The 22563-nt window shown below is 44.9% G+C and overlaps 1 protein-coding gene across 2 annotated transcripts in view; it reads right to left on the minus strand.

Moving 5' to 3' along the window:
- The window catches only part of RGS8 (regulator of G protein signaling 8), a 129952-nt gene that overhangs the window by 37026 nt on the left and 70363 nt on the right, over positions 1 to 22563 (minus strand). For both annotated transcript variants that reach the window (XM_087858275.1, XM_045811288.2), the window contains exon 3: positions 8525 to 8695. The gene's annotated coding sequence lies outside the window, so the exon portion shown is untranslated. The remainder of the gene's footprint in view (positions 1 to 8524; positions 8696 to 22563) is intronic.

Raw genomic sequence — 22563 nt, forward strand, 5'->3', positions numbered from 1 at the left:
GCTGGCACGGAGAGGCAGCTTAAAGTCCTAAAAATAGCACAAGCTCCAGTGTCTGGTGACAAGGGTTCAAGTTCCAGCTCTGCCCATTCATTGTTGGATCACCTCAGCTGAAGGCCTTGCTTTTTTACCTGAAATCAGAATTCCTAAGGCCATGCCAACCTCCTGTTTTATTGTAAGAATTCAGTGAGATATATAAGCAAACATGGATTGTACATTATTCGGTCTCATGAAAACACAAAGTCACACTGACAGCATCGGAGTCACAGAAAGCAGGGGCCCAACACCAACTGGGGGGCGGGGTTGTAGGCTGCCGAGGAAGGGGCAGCAGGCCAGACAGACAGAAGCAGCAGGACCTAGTTTTCAAAGCCCTGGGGCTGTGATATCAGCTCGAGGGGCCGCTACAATTGCAATGTGGCTCTCTCCTCCTATCTCACAGTGCCAGGGCACTGGTTATCAATCTCTTCCCCTCCTTAGGCAGTGACAAAAGCTTTACCACTTGCCATCAGGGTCTACAGCTGTGGGCAGAAAGCAGCTTCGGCCCTCTCCCCTCCTCTGAATATAAAACAAGCTCTTGCTAATCCTCCATTTTCAATGACTTCAGCCAATGGCTTTTATGTCCTCCCAGCTCCATTCTGGCCAGCCACTTAAGAGTCACGCAAAAAGGAAACTCCATAGCCGTCAGACCGGGGATGGGCTCTGGCTCAGGTGCAGGGATTGTGGTGGGAAATAGTGGAGTGGAGCCCGGGGTACCTCCAGGGACAGCTCTCCCACTGGGATCTGCTCCTCTCTGCACAGAGCCCTCAGGGAAAGGAGGTGACTCGCTTTTGTGCCTGTGCGGGGTGCACATTAATGTCTGCACTGGGGGCAGGGGGAGGGGCCGGGGCTGTGTGGGTGCGCTCTAATGCACAAAGATGCTGAGCAAATTCTGACACTTTTCCTTGTGAGGCAAGGCCTGGTCGGAATCTACCTTAAGTCATTCAGTTTTTCTGAGGCCTTCTTCCTTCTATGACCTTTTGTTGAAAAATTCAAAAGGCTTTTGGAAATTCCATACACAGCACAAATAATAAAGGCCCTAATGAGAAGGCTGACACGGCCTGGACAGTGAAAAATATCCTGATCCCTGAGGCACAGATGGGAGCAAGGAGCATTTCTAGCATGTCTGGAGATGTAGGTGTTTGGACAAAGAGGAAATTAAAAAGCACAAAACAGAGAGCCTGGGATCGGATAGGCAGCACAAAAATGATAAGCCATGAAGTCATTACACATCACAAAACTCACCTTTATACAGCACAGTCACAACCTACAAACTGCTTTCACTTCTCTGGCTGAATTTGATCAAGTTTCTTAGCTTCCATGAGCCTCAGTTTGTTCTGGGAAGTTGAGAAGATGAAACAGCATAATGTAGGGAAAATACCTAGCCAAGCTGTCCGGCACACTGTGATCACTGGGAGCTACCATCATTCCTTTAGTTTAGCTCACAAACACGTCTGGAGGTAAGCTTGGTGCTTGCTCCTGGGCCCATTTTACAGAGTACAAAAGCAAAGCTGTTCAGTAGCCCTGAGTGAAGGGCCCAGAGTAATTCCACTAATGGCCCTAGGGAGACTTGAACCCAGGACCCCCAGGCTTTTCCCTACTCTACACACATTTCGGCAGATTCAGTTGCTGCTCTGTACCCATCACTGAGATCCACATTTGGAGGGTTTTTTTTTTTTTTAATGGAAATATGATGGGTTTCGCCAGCCATCCACCCACTCTCACTCAATCCCCTGGGAGTAGCTGGCATTTGTGAAATGGCTATCATTAGCTAAGGAACCGTGATCTACAGGTCAGAGTTAACTCACCCATGAAAGAAACACCTTGGCCTCAGTAGCAGATTTAGTTCAACTAGGCAACAATTAGGAGAAAGTTTTCAGATTCTTTGTGTGTTAGGCACTGGGTGAAATTAAAGAAAAAAAGGGCCTGCCGGACCAGGTCCCTAGGGGGAGCTTACTGATGCCTGGCCATGGTGGGGACTCCAATCCCTGCCCACCCCAGTCCTATCGACCTTCGCCAGGAAACCTACTCTGAGGATTGAGCAAATGATTAATAAAAACTAGTTTACTGGGTTGATTGAGTGCTCATGAGGTTATCATTCCCAGAATAATAACAGCCATCAATAGCATAATAAATACCACATTGCACATTTACAGCTTTGTGATTTCCCCAAACACGTATAGGCTCTCATGATAACAGCTATCTCGCTGCCCCACTTTCCAGCACCCCCTCCATCTTCTAAGAAAACCCTGAAGTTTTTCAAATCTGTAGGAACAAATAATCCAAAACTAACCCAAGTTGCAGGCTGTGGTAGGCTTTCCTTATTTCACTGGGTTGAAAGCACCCCAAGATCAGGACTTACAAGGACATGAAAGCCAGATTTTCAGTATGCGTGTGAAACAATGGATTGAGAATGAGTGGCTCTAATACAGAAAGAGAAAAGCCACTCTCCTCCTCCATGCCTCCCACAAGTCACTACCGAGACAGCACTCAGAAGGACCCATTTAGCTGATGCCAGGGACTCATCACCTCCTTTAAGTGGCAGCGGTGCCCTCAACTCACTGCTTAGCAATTGGTGACCTGCTAAAAAAAAATTAGTAGCTACGTGTGGTGATGGATGTTTACATTTATTGTGGTGATCACTTTGCAATACGTACATGTATCAAATCATTATGTTGTACGCCTGAAACTAATACAATGTTACATGTCAATTACATCTCAGTTAAAACAAAAACAAAAAACAAAAACACCCTTGCCCCAGCAAGTCTTGTTTTAAGAATATGTCTAAGAAAACAATCCAGAATGTGATCAAAATTTAACTATGATGTTATTTCAGGGTTGTATATAATAATAAAAAATCTATTTTTAATTGAAAAAAAAAATCCGTGAGGTGCCAATGGATGTTAGTTAACGTGAGGTGGGGGAGCCTTTCACAATGTATCTGTGTATCAGATCATCAATTTGTACACTTTAAACATACCACAATTTTATTTGTCAATTATACCTCCCTAAAGCTGGGGGGACACAGAAGAACCTGGCGATCTCCAATGTATTTTAATCTCCATCCAACTCATTGGGATTGTGAGTCCTTCTGCATCGGAATGTGTCACCAGTGTTAGTCACCAGCAACGCTGGAAACCTGCACGCTGACAAAACAAAACAGATGCTGTGGGCAGCCAGACCGCTGTGCAGGCGACCCGCTTAAAACAGCAGCAGAAAAGAAATGAATGGAACGAAAAGAGACAGTGTCACAGTCCAGATAGCAAACCTACAATATTTTCAGAGCCCCGCAGGGATGTGAGCGAAGAAACCGCATCTCTCAGGGGTCAGAAAACGGGCTTCAGGGGACGTGAGGAGTTAGGACTGAGGAGAAAGGAGAACAAAAAAAGGAACCTTTGCAGCTTAGCTCCCACTAAGTGGGAAGAATGGGCATAGTCCTGCACTCATGCTCCTGGCAGGGGTGACAGGCTTGCCCCCCTCTCCAGAGCTCTGTTAGAGAATGAACAGGGACCGACAGGAGGACAGTGCCTTTTCTGCCCTGAGATGCCCTGCCCTTCTCACAAGACTTGTGGCTGGGGATGGCCAGTCCAGGGACCCATCCAGGCTGAGCTGGAAGGAGCTGCTCTCTCTTACCTGTCTGGCAGTGGGCAGTACAGCTGGGAAGGTGTGGCTGGCCCCGGGCCCCAGCTGGGCATGGCTCGGTGAGGCCCTGAGTGACAGAGTCAGCCACCTCCTGGTACATGGGAGAAGGTGGCGGAGGATGGCCCACCTCACCTCAGCGCCCCTAGCAGAGCTGCTGCAACATGCCGCTGGCTCCCGGCTCCCGCTGGCTCTGCTCGCCGGGGCTTTGCATCTCATGAGCAGGGAAAGAGCTAGCAGCAAGGGAAGGGGGTGGGGAAGCGGAGGGAGGGAGAGGGGCACTCTGACAGATGATGCGCACTGCCACGCAGAGTCGGGGGAGGACCAAAGACTCGAAGACTTGAGCAGGATGGCACTGCCTGTGTGGCTCTCCCGCTGACAGCTCATCACGGAGGGGCCGGCTGCGCTGGAGAATTCAGGGAGAGGCAGAGAGCAGAGGGGGTGGCAGAGCTGGGAGGCGGGGAGGGAGGAGATCCCCTGATTGCACAGAGGGAAAGGAGGTGAAGTGGGGTAACTGGCATGGGGGAGAGAGGATGACCTGCTCTGGCTCAAAAACAGACCAGGTTGGAAGCATCACTTTATGAGGTGGTGTGGGAGAAAGACTGAAGCACCATATGCCTGGCCTGCCTTTAAGGTTGTCTCTATCCCTTTCTATAATCAACTAGCAAGACCACTCTGTCTTAGGAATTTGGAATTGGCTACACACTTTAGATCAAGCACAGCTCCAACTTTCTCAAAGACAAGAAAAAAGAACTGGCATGATATAGTATAATGCATGAAATATTTGGTGTCATATGTCACTCTACCCTGCAGGCAGTCTGAGTGCCCCCTCTGTCATTTGCCCAACCTCTGACCAGGGGCTTGTGGCAGCAAGAACAGAAGCAAGAGGGAGCACCCACCGGGAGGGGATGGAGTGTGTCATGTGGTGCTTCTGTCTGTAAAGTTCCATTTGGATGGTCAGGAGCAAAATCTGCTGGGCAGCTTGGGCCAGTGTCTGGGGAAGCTTCTGAGCCTGAGGGATACCCCATGGCATCTGATGCTAGAGTCTACTTGACCTGCCACTGACACGTGGCGGGTTCACTGCACAGGCCCCAGAGCTGACAGTCACTGGCTCTATTTACAACCACAGCAGAGGAAGAGGCTGACAGGGAAGAAAATAAACAAACAGTGGAAGCCGGAGAAGACCAAAGGAAGCTGCAGCTGGGGAACACGCACCAAGCTCAGCTAATGAGGGGGAGAGAGATCTCAAGGAAGGGCCTTCTCTGGAGGGAGGGGACGGGAGGCAGAGGGAGTGGAGAACTGGTGTGCTGTGAATTTCTAGGGAGCTCTCCATCGCTGGGGCAAGCTAGTGCTCTTCCTCAGGCCTGTCTCCAGAGTCCTGACCAGTGCGGCCCCAGATGACCCCTGGGGGATGGCGAATGGTCGGCACACCACCTTGCCTCTGCAGACAGTCACGATCAGCATCTCACTGATGCATTAAACATCACAGCAGTTCAACAAAATCAGGTCAATTCAGGAGCCATCGTTGGAGCCTACTGTGTGTTGGGGGGATTCAAAGGCAATTAAGACAACCGACTTATGTCTCACGTGATCCAGAGGAGACAGAGATTTAATTAAGTGACTCTAAGGCATGGATAAGTAAGCTGAAGACACAGTGCCACAGCAACATGGGCAGGGGAGGAGGGAAGGGGGAGACAGCCACCGGAGCCACCACATATGTCCTCCCAGAGGAGGTCTCATCTGACTTGCACTCTGAAGGTCACCTGAGGATTTTGACAAGCTTGAGTTTAACAGGGGGAAACTCCAGACAGAGGAACAGCCTGGGCAAAGGCATAGAGTTTGAGGTGCCTGGTATGTTTGCAGAATAGTGAGTGTGCTTTCTAGGGAGGCTGGAGCAGAAAGTGAAGCGGGATAGGAGGAGGCTACTGTGGAAGATGTGATTTAAGGGGCACATTGTAACCAGAGGTAAAAAACTTGAAATAAAAGAATGTTGGTCAAGTCATTTTCATGATCAGACCTGTGCTTTGAGAAGACACTGAATGGTGAAGGACTGGAGGAGAGAGAATCCAATCAAGGTTATGTTGTAAACCCCCAGGCAAGAGGACGAGCCCCAACCTAAAACAGCGTACCTGAGAGGAAAGAACAAAGTACAGAGACCTGGGATGGCTGGGTCAGCCGGACTTGATCTGATGTGAGGGATGGGCGGGGAGTCCAGAACAGGGACGGGTGGGAAGGAGTTGAGAATGACCCTACAATCTCTCATTTGAAAACAGGCTTCGAAGGCTAGGGGAGTCCTGACCTGCAAGGAACTGGTTTCTAAAGAACCTGAGTGAGCAAGGAAACAGGTCCTTCCCTAGAGCCTCCAGAAAGGAACAGAGCCCTGTGGACACCTTGCTTTTATCCCAGTGAGACCCATGTCAGACTTCCAGCCTACAGAACCATTGGAATGTGATCATTTGTCACGGCAGCAGTGGAAAATAACACAGAGGAGCTGTCCTTGGTCGTAGCTAGGACATGTCTTGCATAATATACACATATGGAAACCATTGAAGAGCCAACATCAGAAATTAGATAACCTCCTCATTTCAGTGAAGTGTAAGGTCTAAATTATCTCCCTTAGAGTATGTCATTCTCACACACATGCATAAATGCAAGCTCACGTGTGTGCACACACATACATGTGTATACACACACACACACACACACGCTCACCCCACAAGTAAATGTCTGAGCTCAGTCTTAAATGATTTGTTAGGCTCCCTCCCCTTCCAGCAAAAGTGGCTGTATCTCTCTGATTGATTAGCCATTGTGGAGGAAGGCTTTCTTTGCTCTCCCATATAGTATCACCTGTCAAAGGAAACATGGTTAATGCCTAAGGCTTAAGAGAAGAAATGTAGAGAGGGGGCCACCTCCTTTAGCAGAAGAGAGCCTCTGGCAGTAAGAAAGCAGAGACTGCCAACCTGAAAAAAGAAAGTAAACAAACACAGAAACAAAATCAAAATAACCCCATCCCCGGGTAGAAGAAGTAGATTCTGAATAGAAAGGAACTAGAACAGAAGAATGGATAGATAACAGTCAATCAAAGGAGCAAAGAGAGCTGCTGAACCTCACCCTATGGACCAATTTATTATACAAAGGTCTGTTAGAGGGTAACCCCCCTATACTTGGGTGTGTAGGGCACAGGCCTGTATGTGTTCACGTGCAAACACACATGGGCATCAAACAGTTTGAAACGTGCACATATCTGAAGTTTATTTATAGAGAATAGAATTTATATCTATCCAGGAATTCTGTTCTCAACCAGATCATTCTGTAGGAGGTCTGAATGATCCTTCAACTATACCCACTTCTCCCCTATCTCCATTTCCACAGGCAGCAGATGGAAATGACAAAGAACATGGATTGTGGTTCATGAAGAACGGGTACTCTATATACAAACAGAGTTCCGCCACGTACCAATTTTGTGACCTTGAGCACATCATTAACCTCTCTGTGCCACGATTTCTTTTCCTGTAAAACAGGGATACTCATAGCACCTGCCTCATAGGGATGTTATGAAAATTAATGAGTTTATATGTAAGCAGCTTAGACTACTAACGGATATCCCATCTGCTCCCTCAGGATTCATGCCCCCTTTGATTCCTCATTATATCCTATACTTAACCGTGTGTGTATGTCTGTATTTTTTTAAATTATCTGGTTTCTTGTCTGCATACTCCCATTAGACTATAAACTCCATGAAAGCAGAAACTATATCTTGTTTCACTTTGCTTTTCTCACCTCATCCCATGTGTTCAAAAAGTCAAAGATGAAATGGAGTTTTCTTTCTTAACCAAGATTAAATTCCCAGAGTATAGGCATAGAAGTCTAAAATATTTATCAGTACTAGCTCTTTGGGCAAGCCAGCCAACTTTTTTTGAGTCTCCATTTCCTCTTCTATTGAATGACAGGGCTAAGCTAGGTTATCTATTCATTTTCTTCCATTTCCATAATTCTACAATTCTGTACTATATTTCTCCTGCTCATCTGGAATAAATCCTTAGAAGACTGTGGACAAAGAAAGCTTAGTAATTTGATAAGACCATTACTCAGGTATTATCTATCACCAGGAGTGTAGACTGTGGACGTGATGGCCCTCAGTTTGTTCACAGCTCTCTGTACCCAGGCCCTTAGATACTCTCTCCTGCACTGATTCTAGGTGTGGCTATGTAACTTGCTTTAAGCAATCGGACAAGAGCAAACAGGATATAAGCAAAGGTTTGGGAAGCACTTGTGAAGTGGGGTTTTCAGTCTCTTGCTACTCTTGGAGTCCTGCAGCCTCCAGGTGAAGAAATCCGCACTGGCTTACTGGATGAATAGAAATATATGACCTAGTCACCACTATCATACCAACCAACAGCCAGTCAACTGCCAGACATGTGAGGTCATACTAGATAATCCAGCCACCAGCCAATCCACCAGCTGACTGGGGACCATGAAGAAGAATAGCTAAGCCAGCCCAACCAAGATCGCCCAAATGACCTACATGTTTATGACCTCAGTAAAGGTTGTTGTTTTAAGCCAAGAAGCTTTAGGATGTTTTTTTACACAGCAAAAGCTCACTGATATATTGTATAGTAGCCCAGATTGCAAAGCCCATTCTGGGTACTTCTAGCTCCATTCCCTGAACATTAGTCATTTTAATGTATCCCCCCAACTTCATTTCTAACATTAAAGAGCAAAAACTAACATAAGCAACTAAATGACATCCAGGCTTTATGAGAAAGTCAATTTGTGCTTGTTTCTTCTGAAACCTTGGACAATCTTTCTTTGCCTCTGGGTGATTATATAATAGGTATATTAATTTACTCACCTTTCAAGGCATAGTCCTTTTATCAAGCACAGCTTTGGAAGTTAACGTTGTGCAGGCGATTTTGCTGAAGCGTCTAATTTTTCCACAGGAATTGCTTACTGTTGGAGAGCAAGCAGTCATCCTTCTTTGCCCATCACAGTTCCTAGTGTAGGATTTCGGTGATTTCCAGGCCTGTAAATCATAGCCCAGCCACAGTTTATAAAATTCCCAAATGGTAACCACAAGATCGTCAAACTTTTATTTTTCCAAATAAGAACACTAAAAAATTATCTACCATTGCCATCATTTTATAAAATAAAGATAATTTTGATGCCAAAAACATACAAAGGACATAATCTTAGAATGAAGGATAATTCTTCCTACGAAAGTACAGTTGGCAACCCTGCACCCACATTTATGTACATAAATGTGAATATAAAGAAATATTTAAACACATGCACACGCATATGCCCATGTACATTCATGCATGCACACACACACACACACACACACACGCACACTACACTGTGGTATTTTTTTCTTTCATTTTTCTGTGACCAGTGATTTATCTTTGGCACCTATGGATGGACTTGATTTGGGATCCGCTAGCCTACAACACTGCATATACAGAACAATTACATGGTCCAACACTTAGAGGACATCTTAGCATTCATAACTTCTGCTAAAGGGGTTAGTCTTTTTCCAGACTGACTTGGAAGCCTACACTAGAGCAGGTTCTGACCCCTCCCACCACCGCAGCAGATACAAGTGAGATAAATTTGCAGCACCACAAAAATGGACGTGCTGTAACAAACAGCTGCCAACTCACATTTTCCCAGAACAGGTTAGGGAAAATAATCTTCCTGCATTCTAGCACACTCAGAATGGTGCAGCTAACGGAGCTCAGGAATCCTACGGAGGAGACTCTGTGGACCAAGTCTGAATTTTGAGAAATGGCAACGCTGCTTACAATCACTCTTAAATAGGCATTTAAAAAAGCTTTCCCTCCGAGCCTAATATCTAACATGAATGGCCCAGGACACAGAAGTGGTCACTAGACAATGTAGGAGCAAATGAAAGAATAAGAGAGTTACTACCTGAAAGAAGAGACATTTCCCAGTCGGCACCCTGTCCTTAGATATGAGACATTGGACATAAATAGCAGAACACACTATAGTTCAATGCACATGTTGTGCACATGCTTAAGATACATGTTTAGTAAACTGCTTGTATGCATCCTGTGTCTGGTAGATGTGGAATTTCAAAACTTCCACAGAATCCCACACCTGCATCTACTCACTTACGAGCGTCTATATCCATATATACTCAATATAAAATTTGTCGAAAGGGTGAATGAATGAACAAATGAACCTCTACAAGAGGCGATTTACTTATAATTTAATCAACATATGTTTATTTAGCGCCTCCTATGGGCCAGGCATTGTGCTAAGGATGCCATTACTAGGAATACTCCCATGAACAAAACAATCTTGGCTTCCTCTCTAGTTTTCATTTTCCCTGCTTTGCCTTCATCCCTTTTTTAAAAACCCATCTAATTTAAGAATCCACCAGGTAGTCCTGAAGATAACTCATAGACATCCCAAGGCCTTTCTCAATGATGACCTAATAAGCCCATGTTTTGTTTTTTCAATTGCAGTTGCTCCAAACCTAATCTCTTATTCCAAACCCTTAGGTCTGAATTTATTTCTAGAGTTTCAATCTCTCTATTTGCCCTGGTGATCTCAAACCCGGCCCACCTCCCTTGACCTTTCCAATCCTTCTGCCTTAGGTAGGTATCTCCACTCAATTTCCAGCCCATTAGGGGGAAACCACTGAAGCCAGCCCCTTCCTAACAAGAAAGAAGTTCTGACCCATTCCATGAGTCAGTTCCCTTACTCTTAATAATCTTAAATAATCTTTCTCTTGTCTTGAAAAAGAGCAACCCTTCAGCTATTGTTAAAAATAGATGTCTGAACAAGGCTGAACTCCAGCTGACTACTGTAATCAAAATTCTGATACCCAGAGAGGGCAGACCACGTAAGAGGAACCCTCACAAAATACTACCTTAAGGCTTATTGCTTGTTGAAGCAAAATACATTTTCTCAATTCTAAAACACATTTTTTCCTCACATTTTAACATTTCTGTAGCAAGATGTTTGCTAATCAGCATACACATATAATGTGGTAAGGTTGGTGACCCCCATCCATCAGTGCCCCTCAAAAAATAAAGCTGTATTAAAAACATAACTCATCTCTCAATTGATGGAATCTTATAACTGAGAAAATGTAGTGGGCCACGACTCTTCACTGCCAAAGGCCAAGTGAGTGCTTATTAAAATGATTCAAATTGAAGTAGGAGAAAAGAAAGGCCATGAGAAAGGGTAGAGTTTCCAAAATCTTTAATGCATTAATAATGTCTCTAATTCAGGGAAACCAGAGGTAATACTGGGAACGATGACATAAATGATCATTTTCCCCATTTGACAATTTCTAGAATGGCTGATCATTGAACGTGAATGGATTTGAGTTCCCCTATCTCTCCCTTCCGCTGCTACCCTCTGGGGTAGCTGCTGGATAACAGAATGAAGAACTATATAAAATCACGGAGAAGGAAGAAGCCAAAGCCATGCAGATTCTATAAACTAGTTGACAGACTTTGAATAAGGAGCTGACACCATCTGGGTCATTGTAAGGTTTGTTTCTTTATTTAGATTTTGTTTTATTGTATCCATCCTGAGGACTAAGAGGGCAGGTTCTGGAACCACACTGTCTTCATTTGAATCCCAGCTCCACCACTTAAGAGCTGTGTGACTTTAGGCAAATGATTCAACCCAGCTGTGCCTCAATTTTCCTATCTGTAAAACAGGGATCATAAGTGAGTCGATACCTTTACACTTACAGAAATGTCTGCCACGTAGAACACTCAATAAGGTCATTTATTATTACTTTCTCCTTGAAATTTCCTTGAAGAAAAAATAATCCCTTCTCTCTGGAAAGCCAAAAAAGAATTCCATAAAGTCCTAGAAAAAAACTTACATCCTTCCCTGATGCATGATTATTTCCCCTCTAAGATTAAAGTCACAAATACCTTTCCCCAGGACTTTTCCTTTGTGTGGGTGGAAAAAAACAGCAATATTATCTAGGTGAGAGCGAATTTGCTACTGGGCAAAATCTTTTTTCAGTGTTCAAAATTTCACCAGTCCTGAATAAGAAAAGGGCAAGGTAGTCCCAGCTGGAGTCAGATGCTTATCATTATTTTGTTTAACCCTGAAGTAAGTCTTACTTCATAAGCACAGAATTTACCAAGGAAATTGGTGCAGGACCCATTAGCAACTGTGTGCACACATCTCCGTCCCGAATGTGTGGTTCCATATAATCAGCATGTGTATGTAAGTGTTCAAAGACTTACTGCATGTCTGCAGAAAAAAAGCACCCAGAGAAACATAAACTATTTATTTGGATGAAATTATACTGTTTTTTTTTTTTTTAATAATCCTGCAAAAGGTTAAGCCGAAGATGTTATGCATAAACAGAGCTAGGACTCATGCATTCTGATTCACTCTTCCATATTAAAAGCACCCTCTCCATTTTTGCAAATGACATATCTGAGAAAGAGTATCCAAAATATATAAAGGAATTATACCACTCAACACCTCAGAAACAAATAACCCAATTAAAAATGGGCACAAGACATGAACATACATTTCTCCAAAGAAGACATCCAGACGGCCAACAGACACATGAAAAGGTGCTCACTATCACTCATCATCAGGGAAAAGCACATCAAAACTATAACGAGATATCACCTCACACCTGTGAGAATGGCTAAAATAAAAAACACAAGAAACAACAAGGACCGTCAAGGTTGTGGAGAAAAAGAACCCTTGTGCACTGCTGGTGGGAAGGCAAGCTGGGGCAGCCACTGTGGCAGGCAGTATGGAGGTTCCTCAAAAAGTTAAAAATAGAGCTACCCTATGATCCAGTAATCACACTGCTGGGTATTTACACAAAGAATACAAAAACACCCCTATGCTACTGCAGCATTACTTTCAATAGCCAAATTATGGAAACAGTCCAAGTGTCCGGTGACAGATGAATTGGGTAAAGAAGATGTGAGATATATATATATTAATAATGGATTATTATTCAGTTATAAAAAATGAAATCTTACCATTTGCAACAACATGGGTGGAGCTAGAGGGTATAATGCTAAGTGAAGTAAGTCAGAGAAAGACAAATACCATATGATTTCACTCATATGTGGAATTTAAGAAACAAAATAAATGAACAAAGGGAAATAAAAAGACACAAACCAAGAAACAGACTCATAATTACAGAGAACACACGGGTAGTTACCAGAGGGGACGAGGGCGGGGAGATGGGGGAAATAGGTGAGAGGGATTAGGAGTGCACTTGTCATGATGAGCACTGACTAATGTATGGAAGTGTTGAATCACTACACTGTACCCCTGAAACTAATAGAATGCTGTATGTTAACTACACTGGAATTCAGGGGCACCAGAGTGGCTCAGTCGGTTAAGCATCTGCCTTCGGCTCAGGTCGTGATGGATCCCAGGGTCCTGGGATCCAGCCACCCACCCCACCCCGGGGTCAGGCTCCCTACTCAGCAGGGAACCTGCTTCTCCCTACTCAGCAGGGAGCCTGCTTCTCCCTCTCCCCCCACACTGGTGCTCTCACTCTATCTCAAATAAATTAATAAAATCTCAGGGGCGCCTGGGTGGCTCAGTCATTAAGTGTCTGCCTTCGGCTCAGGGCGTGATCCCGGCATTCTGGGATAGAGCCCCACATCAGGCTCCTCCGCTGGGAGCCTGCTTCTTCCTCTCCCACTCCCCCTACTTGTGTTCCCTCTCTCACTGGCTGTCTTTCTCTGTCAAATAAATAAATAAAATCTAAAAAAAAAAAATTAATAAAATCTCAAAAAAAAAAAAAAAAAAAAGACCGGCAGTGTTTCCTCCTGCTGAACTTTCATCACCCTGAGCTCCTCCATCCCTGGGCCAGAGGGTTTTCCACATCATGATAGAAACAGCCCTCATTCATTCCATCTGACATTAAAGATATTGAGAGGGGAGCTATGGCTCAGTGGGAGTTTCTACTGGCAAAGCCCAGTGTTCGGAAACAGAGAAGATTGTTGCATGTACGTGTACGTGCGCGCAGGTAGTGGGGTACAGGGAGGAGGCAGGCTTCTGCAGACCCACAACTGCTCCAGACACCTCCCAGGGAGCAAAGACTAGCTTGGAGACCCAAGTGTCAGGAGCAGGAGGACAAGGGAAGCAGGCCTGAGAACCTTCTCAACTCCAGCCTCTGGGGATGGGCGTTTGCCACAGGGAGCATGGAAAGGATTTTACGGGAGAGACTCAACACATGCCATATGGCTGTGTCCTCAGAAGACTCATGCACATCCCTGTTGGAGGCTCTTCTCCCTGTGCGGTGGCTCCCCAAAGTCGGCTTCATTGCTGCGGGGACTTTAGGAATCCGAGGGGATTCACAGCACCATGGGGACTGCAGTGAGGATGCAGGGAAGGAAAGTCTCTTGAGCGGGCTGCAGCATGCTTGGGGCCTTCCTGGCTGGACGGATATCTCTATTTCAGGAGCCAAAGCTCTGAAATCTGGAGAAAGGGATCCCTCGGGGCCTATAATGAATGCTGTGCTCCAGCAGCGCCGGCATGGTTCAGCTGTTTGATTAATGCCACATGAAAAGGCAAATTTAATAGGAGAGCAAACCCTTTCAGGGTGCCTGCACTGGATAAAATCCGACACCTCACACCCCATGAAGAGGACTGCAGAGGGGTTTGTGAGACTCCTTCTGGAGCTCTGGGCCAAGGGCAGAAGTGTGGGAAGAGTGCGCCTCGGTCTCAGCTTCTGAGTCCTGAATGTATAACAGTGTGCCCTGAGAGCCAGCCAAGGGGAGAAGGGCCTCCATCTGCTCCTTCCCCATTCTCTGCTCCAGCGAAGGGGAGGGGGTGTCCTTCAGCTGTTAGGCTGGTCCTGTCTGGCTATTGGCTGACACATTTTGAAAGCCACTATCAAAGACTTTGATGAACTGGCTTGTCGCTGGGCAGCAGCTGAAGCCATATGCCCTAGAAAATGGATGGAAGCAGGTGTAGCCACTCACCCTAACCTGACCCCCCCAAAATACACCCCCCACCCCACATACACTCTACTGATTGGGTTACTTTGTCCCTGTACATTTTAATGAGTGCACCAATTTCTGACCCCTTAGCATCCCTTCCCTAAAATGAAACAAAGGGCAATACTGTTCTTGACCTCTCTTTCAAGAGAAAGGAAGTGCCAGCCCAGGGTGACATCCTGGATGAGACCCCAGGTTCTCCTCAGGCTGACTCTGGCTGCAGAAGATGTAGGATTGCTCTCCCAATGATTAATTTCCATAGCCTTCATAGCAGAGAGGCTGGAAGTCATAGGTTTCTCAGGAAGACCAAATACTTTTTATTAGATTCTCATTTTGTTAAGTACAAAGAAAGAAAGAAAAAAAAAGACCCAACCCTGAAACAACACTTTACTTAAGAATCAATGCACTCTCTAATTTTTATTAACTGATGGAATTTTATATCTGAAAGGGCTTTGAATTTAAAATTTAAAATTTAATATTTGAAAGGACTCTTTTGCAATCAACTAATTTGATCACCACCACAAACCAGTGGGCCAAGTGTCTTTGAGGAAATTGAGACACCAGAAGAAAACTAAATTATCTAAGGATTTATTGTAGTAATATAGCAGAACTGGGATTCATATTCGAGTTTTCCCAATCCCAGCTGAATATCCTCTCCAAGCTTCCCAATTTTAATCAATAAATTACATAGATCATGAATCATTATTTTAAAAACTGTCATATAAATTTACCCAAATGGGTGTCACGTTTTCTTGCAAACCTGTTAAATGGCACCCGCATGACACTTAGGCCCCTTCGTCCTCTACCTGCAGCTCTATCTCAAATGAGGCAAAGAAGTGCAATCAGTGGCAGAGGGTAGAAGAGTGGGAGTTTGAGCTGATGGACAACAGCCAGCCACTGGATGTCCTGGAGCAGAGCTGTGACCTCGTAACAGCAGTACTTTAGGAAATTGGCAGCAAGATACTAGACTCTGAAGCAAGGCAAATCAGAGTTATCACTTCTCTTGGGCCATATTCATGCCCGAACTTCCTTTGGGACAAATGCAACTTTTTGCCCCTCAAAGCGTACCATGAATGAGGTTCCTGCAGCTGCTCCTGGGATGAGCTAAGATTTCAGGGTTGACCTCAAGATAGTCTTTAGAGCCATCCGTCACATCCAGCAGCCTGAAAAACTGAATGCTACTAACAAAGGATCTTGATTTCCAGCTGGTGATGGGGCAGAGCCTGGACGAAACTGGGAAGCAGGTTCTCCTATCTAAGTAGGCAGAGACAGAAGTCCAGTCAGTCTTTGAGCTGAAATCCTTGAGGTGGCACCTGTCCTCTAATCTTTCCTCCATCACTGATAGCTTCTCTGTTTTTAAAGCACTTGCCTTGTATCTCATACACTCGTTAACAAAGGAATCAACCAGCTAACCTGGGAAAGGGGTAAAGGTCCAATCCTAAGTAAAATATTTCCATTATCTGTGATGTCCTAAATAAGCACATATCCCATTTTTCTGTGACTTCCTAAAGAAATTCAATTCTTTAACTTTGTTATCTAACCCCTAAGTGATAATAATGATGGGAATTTTAGGCCAGGTCAAAGGCATGGGTCACCAGGGGATGACCCAATATTTCCAGAGATAAAAACTTTTGTCTCATGATACCTAGCATATTTAAACCACAGTTGTCTAATTGCAAGCACATGGCCCAGTAAGTCACCTCCTCTAAATGGGAATGCAGTGGGTCACTGGGATATGTAGGCAAATGACAAAAGGGCAGAAGCATTTTGATTGTTTCCAGTAGGTTTATTCATGCACTCCTCAACTCATTCATCAGAGAACCTGTTATGTGCCCTGCACTCTGCAATGCTGGACAAGATAGAGTCGTCCAGAATGGTCCAGACTCAGTACATGATTCCAAGTCAGAGTCTTGACATAAATTTTGCAGAGATCCCTACCTTTAGGGGTGCCTGGACGGCTCAGTCAGTTAAGCATCTGCCTTCGGCTCAGGTCATGATCTCAGGGCCCTGGGATTGGAGCCCATGTCAGGCTCTCTGCTCAGCAGGGGGTCTGCTTCTCCCTCTCCCTCTGCCTGCTGCTCCCCTTGTGCTCTCCCTCTCTCTTAAAAAAAAAAAAAAAATCCCTACCTCTAGGCTTCAACCTCTCCAAACTCTCAGCTCCTTCCCTCTGAAGGGGAAGGACCACTTTAAACTGCTACCCAAATTTCTGGGAGAGAGGCTTGTTTGGTAGGAGAAGCTATAAACCAGAACTGTTCTCTGGCGGCTGGGAAAGTTGTGGCATCTAGTCTGAATGAGAAACTGCTCTGGTCTCATGGATCCTACCTACCACCTTCACCCCACCCCCCACCCGGAACAACCTAGAGAGATAGCAAATAGAAATCATCCAGTGGTGGCCTAATGGTAAATCCGTATAGACTTCAGCTAAGAAAAATACTACCCTTTTGTCTTGTGTCTCCAACTCACCACAACTCCAGGGTTTCTATAAGTTTATTTTCTCCTAATCCATGCTTTAGCATCCTCCCATCTTTTCCCTCTGTTCTAAAGTGGAAATGCAGAACCAATATCAACTATAACCTGATTATCTGTAAAAATTGGGCCAGCACAGGGTCATGGATAATAACCACAGACAATTCTGAAGAATCATTTCAATTTGCCTTTGGCCCACATTTGTTTATATGTGTGCATTTCAAAGTAGATTTACCTTCCTAATTAGGTTTTGTTGGCGTTCCCTCAACACGCATTGACTGAGAAGTCAGGGAGGGGGCTGTGGAGTGGGCTGAGTGTTGAGAAAAGCTGGTTTGAGATAAAAATTTGTAGGAGTGAAACCTCCAAGTTGCATCATTCACTTAACAAATATTTATTGAACAGCAACAAATGGGATAGCATGGCACTTGGTTTTGCAGGAAATACACAGTCGGGATGAGATACAGTCTCTGCCCTAAACAAGTTTGCCACCTTCTTAAAAATAGTACATAAAGACTTTACATTTATACAATTGAGATTTCACTATAGCTTTAAACATAAGCCTAAATAGCACTGTTTTTTTTTTTAAGATTTTATTTCTTTATTTGAGAGAGAGAGAGAGATGGGGGGAGGGGCAGAGGGAGAAGCAGGCTCCCTGCTGAGAAGAGAGCCTGACACTGGGGTGGGGCTGGATCCCAGGAGCCTGAGATCTTGACCTGAGCTGAAGGCAGATGCTTAACCGACTAAGTCACTCCTGTGCCCATAAAAAGCACTGTTTTTTTTTTGTTGTTGTTTTTTTAATGATTTTTTATTGTATTATGTTAGTCACCATACAGTACATCCCCGGTTTCCGATGTAAGGCTCGATGATTCATTAGTTGAAAAGCACTGTTTTCAACCCAAATATCCACAGGGCCCAGGTGGCTTTGTCTAGTGGGACTCAGATAAATAGTGATTCCTCTAGCAACCACACTGCAGATTTCTATGTTTCTCTGATTGTATAAAATGCAAGTTTCTCAGCTTATGTGAAATAGCACAGGAATCACTTCCCAAAGTACACGAGCGTTCACGATAATGGGTTGGAGAGGTTTCCCCTTGAGACTCCACATCTGAATTTACTGAAAAGTTAATCACTAAGGAAGCAAATACTTGATGTCTCACATTGTCCTTGGTTTAACAATTTCCTGGCAAGCCACACCACAGCTTTCCCTCTGGTTTATATCCGTGTGCCTGGAATCTGTTACACTCCCTCAAAGGGCAGAAGCCCTCCCCAATTCAGTCATCCACAGAAGCAAAACATGCCAATTTGGGAAAAGCAAGTAAGGGGGGCAGGGCTGTCTTGGACCCACATGGAAAGTGGGACAAACGTACAGCGCCATGCACTAAACCTTCACCCTGGTTCTCCCCACTAAAACTGGTTCCTTTCCACTCCCTCTCTGTTATTTCCACTACACCAAAGGGAATTGGTGACGTGGATTATGTGCGTGTCTCTTGTTAGGTATGAATCCTAGATCCACTCTTCCTGCCCCCATTTCCAGGAGCCAGTCTCAGACTCAAGATAACCTTGGTAGACTGAGACGAGAGAAAGTGTCCTCATGCAAGGAATGAATGAAGAATTCACAAAAGGCACCTCCAGCCAGGATTACCAAGGGCCAACATTTCTAGCATCATTGTTCACAATACACATGGCCATTGATGTTTGTGCAAGCCAGGTGCCAACATGAGTCCTGGCCTCCTGACTGCAAGGGACCTATGAAATCCCATTTCAGAGGTCTAACAATGTTTTTTACACACAGTGAAGGTAACTATTGTTATATGAAATGACAGATACATTACGGATATCCTTACTTCTGTATCACCGCTACTCTATCTACAATATACGGCATTAATATAGGTGAGCATGAAGCAGAAAGCCTTAGAAATGATCCCATAATATTCACTGAATCAATGCTACAGTAAGAGTAAATACTTGTATAAGTACAAGCAAACGACAACATAAATAAAAGGACAAGGGATGTGGAGGTTGAGGTTCCTCTTGAAACAAGCCTGTGTATAGGAGAACTGTCAGCAATTTCCAGTTCTTGGAAGACATTCAAATTCCCAGAAATGCCTCTCATTCACCTGACTCAGCAAGGAAAAAGCAGCCATTGATTTTAATAGCTTCTCCTGTAACTGAAGAGTTTTAGGAACAAGTCAGGGAGTGAGAGGGTGAAATTCAGTGCCTCAGAATCTCCAGGAAACTTTCTGGAAACAGATCCTATAGATCAGGATAATAATTTGGCTCTCCCATTCAACCAGTGCTAACCATGCCGCCTACAAAAGCTGAGCCACACAGGACAGATCTGAAGACCGAGATAAAGCAGGTAATTAACCACCGAAGTAGGAAGACCTGATGTCCCCAGAATGCCTTCCCTACTCTTGAAATTCATATAGGAGGATATTATTTTATATGAAAACCCAAATTCCCCGGAGAAGTAACAATTCAGTCACTTACATCTCAGTGTGAATTTGTTTCAGATCGTTTTCTAAAATAAGGTATTGATAGGAACTAGAAAAGATCAAGAAGACCCCACATGCCTTGGAAGATACCACTATCGTAAACGGGGCCTTGAGGAAGGTGGCTGGAGAGGCAAAGACAGTCTTTCTACTTTGCTTTGCTCGGAACCAGTCCAGCTGAGGAACATGGCCTCCTGCCCACTAAGAACACTGGAGCAACTGTGAACATTGGCCATTTGAGCCTGGCTTTGAATCTAGAAGTCCAGCTTTCTAAGAATGTAAGAAATTTGAACCTAGAAGTCCAAATCCAAGTATGAAGCAGGGTAGGGTGTGCCCAGAAGCATCAAGAATTTGATTTCAGTATTTGAAATACCTCCACTTGCCATCAGGATAATCATTCCAATAACCCCCTAACTTGGGACCAGATGAGCTCCATGCTGTGGCCAGAGAAAGTTCAAGGGGCAGAGGCACCTAAGACATCTGGTCATCACCATCAATACGTAGCAGGTGTTAGATACTTGCTCTACGCCAGCAGGGTGCTACATTTTTTTATGTGGATCATTCCTTATGATCATCACAACAATGTGTGAGGTAAGTTTATCATTGCACAATGATAACAATGAGGCTGAGAGAGGCTAAGCCAAGGTCACATAGCTTGTAAGTTGTGCAGCTGGAAGTGAACCAAGGCAGCAGCAACTCTTGGGAAGAAGTGCTGGTTAGTGAAGAGTCAACCAGGAAATCTCCTTCCTTCTGTGTGTCTTCCACTCAGTGACCTCATCCCTTCACAATGTGACCTGGCAAAAGAATTTTTGCTCATAGTACCTCCCAGGTTGTAGAGGAGAGGAAAGCCTGGCTTGGGCCCTATATGTCCTTCAAGGAGATGCATGAAGGAGAGACAGGACCTGGCTCACAGCCACTGTCAGCCCTGTGCTGAAAAGCAGCCCTCTCTACGGAGGCGTGCCTGGGCTCCCCACCCCTGAGATGAAATCATGGCTCAGACAAGGGGTTTTGAAGTCATCAATGGACTGACAGCATAATACCCATGACTTTCACAGCATGTGTCTTTCAGCTGCAGAAATAAGGGCAGGATAATTTTAGCTCTGCGTGTCTTAACACGGCTCCATCTCTCCTGCCACCAGGCTGGCTCCAGACAGAGGCTGATTGTGTCCTTCTGCACTGAGGCTCCTGGACCCTGCTGAGAACCACTGACTGCAAAGTCTGGGGAGTAAGTTTGGGCCTCAGTGCAGAGCAGGGCTCAGGGCCACCAGAAGCTCTCGAGCCGTGTGTCAGCAGGAAACCACTTCCTGTCTGACCACAGGCCTCAGGTGGTGACCTCTGAATGAATAGCCAAGGAGACACTGCTGCCCCAACATGTGCTCACTGACACACAGCTCCCCTCAGCAGCTCTCCACAGGCAGAGGACAGGGGAAGGAAATAATCACCTATGTGGAATGCTGGGACAGCCAACATCCTTTGACCTAGAAAGAGTGACTTAACCAAAATGCCTTTTCTCATTTTCCACATACCTTCGCCTAATTTCTTTCTTTGGTTTTAGTGGCTCTTCCTTTTCCTCATTTTCCTCCTACTTTAGCAAATGTGCTTTTATGTATGTGTGGGGTTATGTGTGTGTGGTTTTTTAAATCCTTAATAGGACATAGTACACCTCTCTTGTAAAATCTCCATTTTATGGGTCTTATATCTTGGTGGGAAAACCCGGGGTCTCATCATTTACACTCTGACCAATGTTGGTCTCTTCAGTCCATCTCTCTTTGCTCACCGAAGGCCAGGCATGCGTGCTTACTGAGGGAAAAGACACAAGAATCTCTGAGCTGTGCACACACACGGTCTTCCTACTCAGGCCACGATATGCTCGGTTCAAACTCATCAGAGCCATTTGAAAGGATGACTTTTCTCTTTTGTGGTCTGATTATGGTCTCCACATCAGTATGGCGCTTCACACCTAATTGCCTTTAGAACCCAGGGCCTGAGCTTCCTCAGCTCTTGGTGAACTGTAGGGCCAAAGGCTGGATGGGCACCTACCATGGGTGGCGAGGGGGTGGGTACCAGGCATTGCCACTGAATGACACTGTATCTCATTGGCACTCCTCTATCTGGTTGGAATTTTAGTTCTGACAAGCTATCTCTATTCTCTGTCTTGAAGAAGAACATAATAATTTGCAAACTATTGTCAAGTTAATTTGTCTTTTTTTTTCAAATCTCACTACTGCCCTTTACTTGCTTTGTGAACTCAGGAAATCCTAACAATCTCTTTGCTTCAATTTCTTCATCTTTAAAACAGGGATAATAAAAACCACTATCCTTTAGGGCTAGTGTGTCAAATAAATGTGAAACACTACAGTTCTTGGTTGCAAGCAACAGAATTCAACTCTGGACAACTTAACCAAAGACACAACTCCCACACTCAAGAGCAAAAACTGGAATGCTCAGGTCCCAGAAAAAGCACAGTCCAGGGAAACACCAAGATGCTTGGTTCCAGAAATGAACAATTTCCCCAGGGCAGCCCTAGCTGGACAAATCGACTCTACTCATTTTTCCCACCTTGTTTCATTGAACTCAAGTTTCATATTACCGAGAGAGAGACCCTGATTGGTCCAGAATTGGTCAGATACCCATCCTCGTTACCAGAGGAGGGCACAGACCTTGGATTCACAGATGTGGTATAAGGCCTAAAATTAAGATCCAATATTACGTGTGCCTTGACATCTGGAGAAAACAGTGAGGACCTCAAGTGGCCTAACCACAAATTCAGTCTCCTCCTGCATTCCTGCAAATAAGGTCTCCTAGCTAAACGACCCTTTGTATCAAACAGAGGCTGTATCATGTAATTCCTGTTTATCCCTGAGTAGTTGGTCTCAGTTCCCTGCCAACTCATGGAATTATTCAAACAACCCAATCACATCCTCATGTGAGAACCAAGGGCCACCCTATCTTCT

The sequence above is a fragment of the Ursus americanus genome, chromosome 2 (assembly GCF_024610735.1).
Source record: "Ursus americanus isolate L20-20 chromosome 2, mUrsAme1.1.p, whole genome shotgun sequence".
Lineage (NCBI taxonomy): Eukaryota > Metazoa > Chordata > Mammalia > Carnivora > Ursidae > Ursus > Ursus americanus.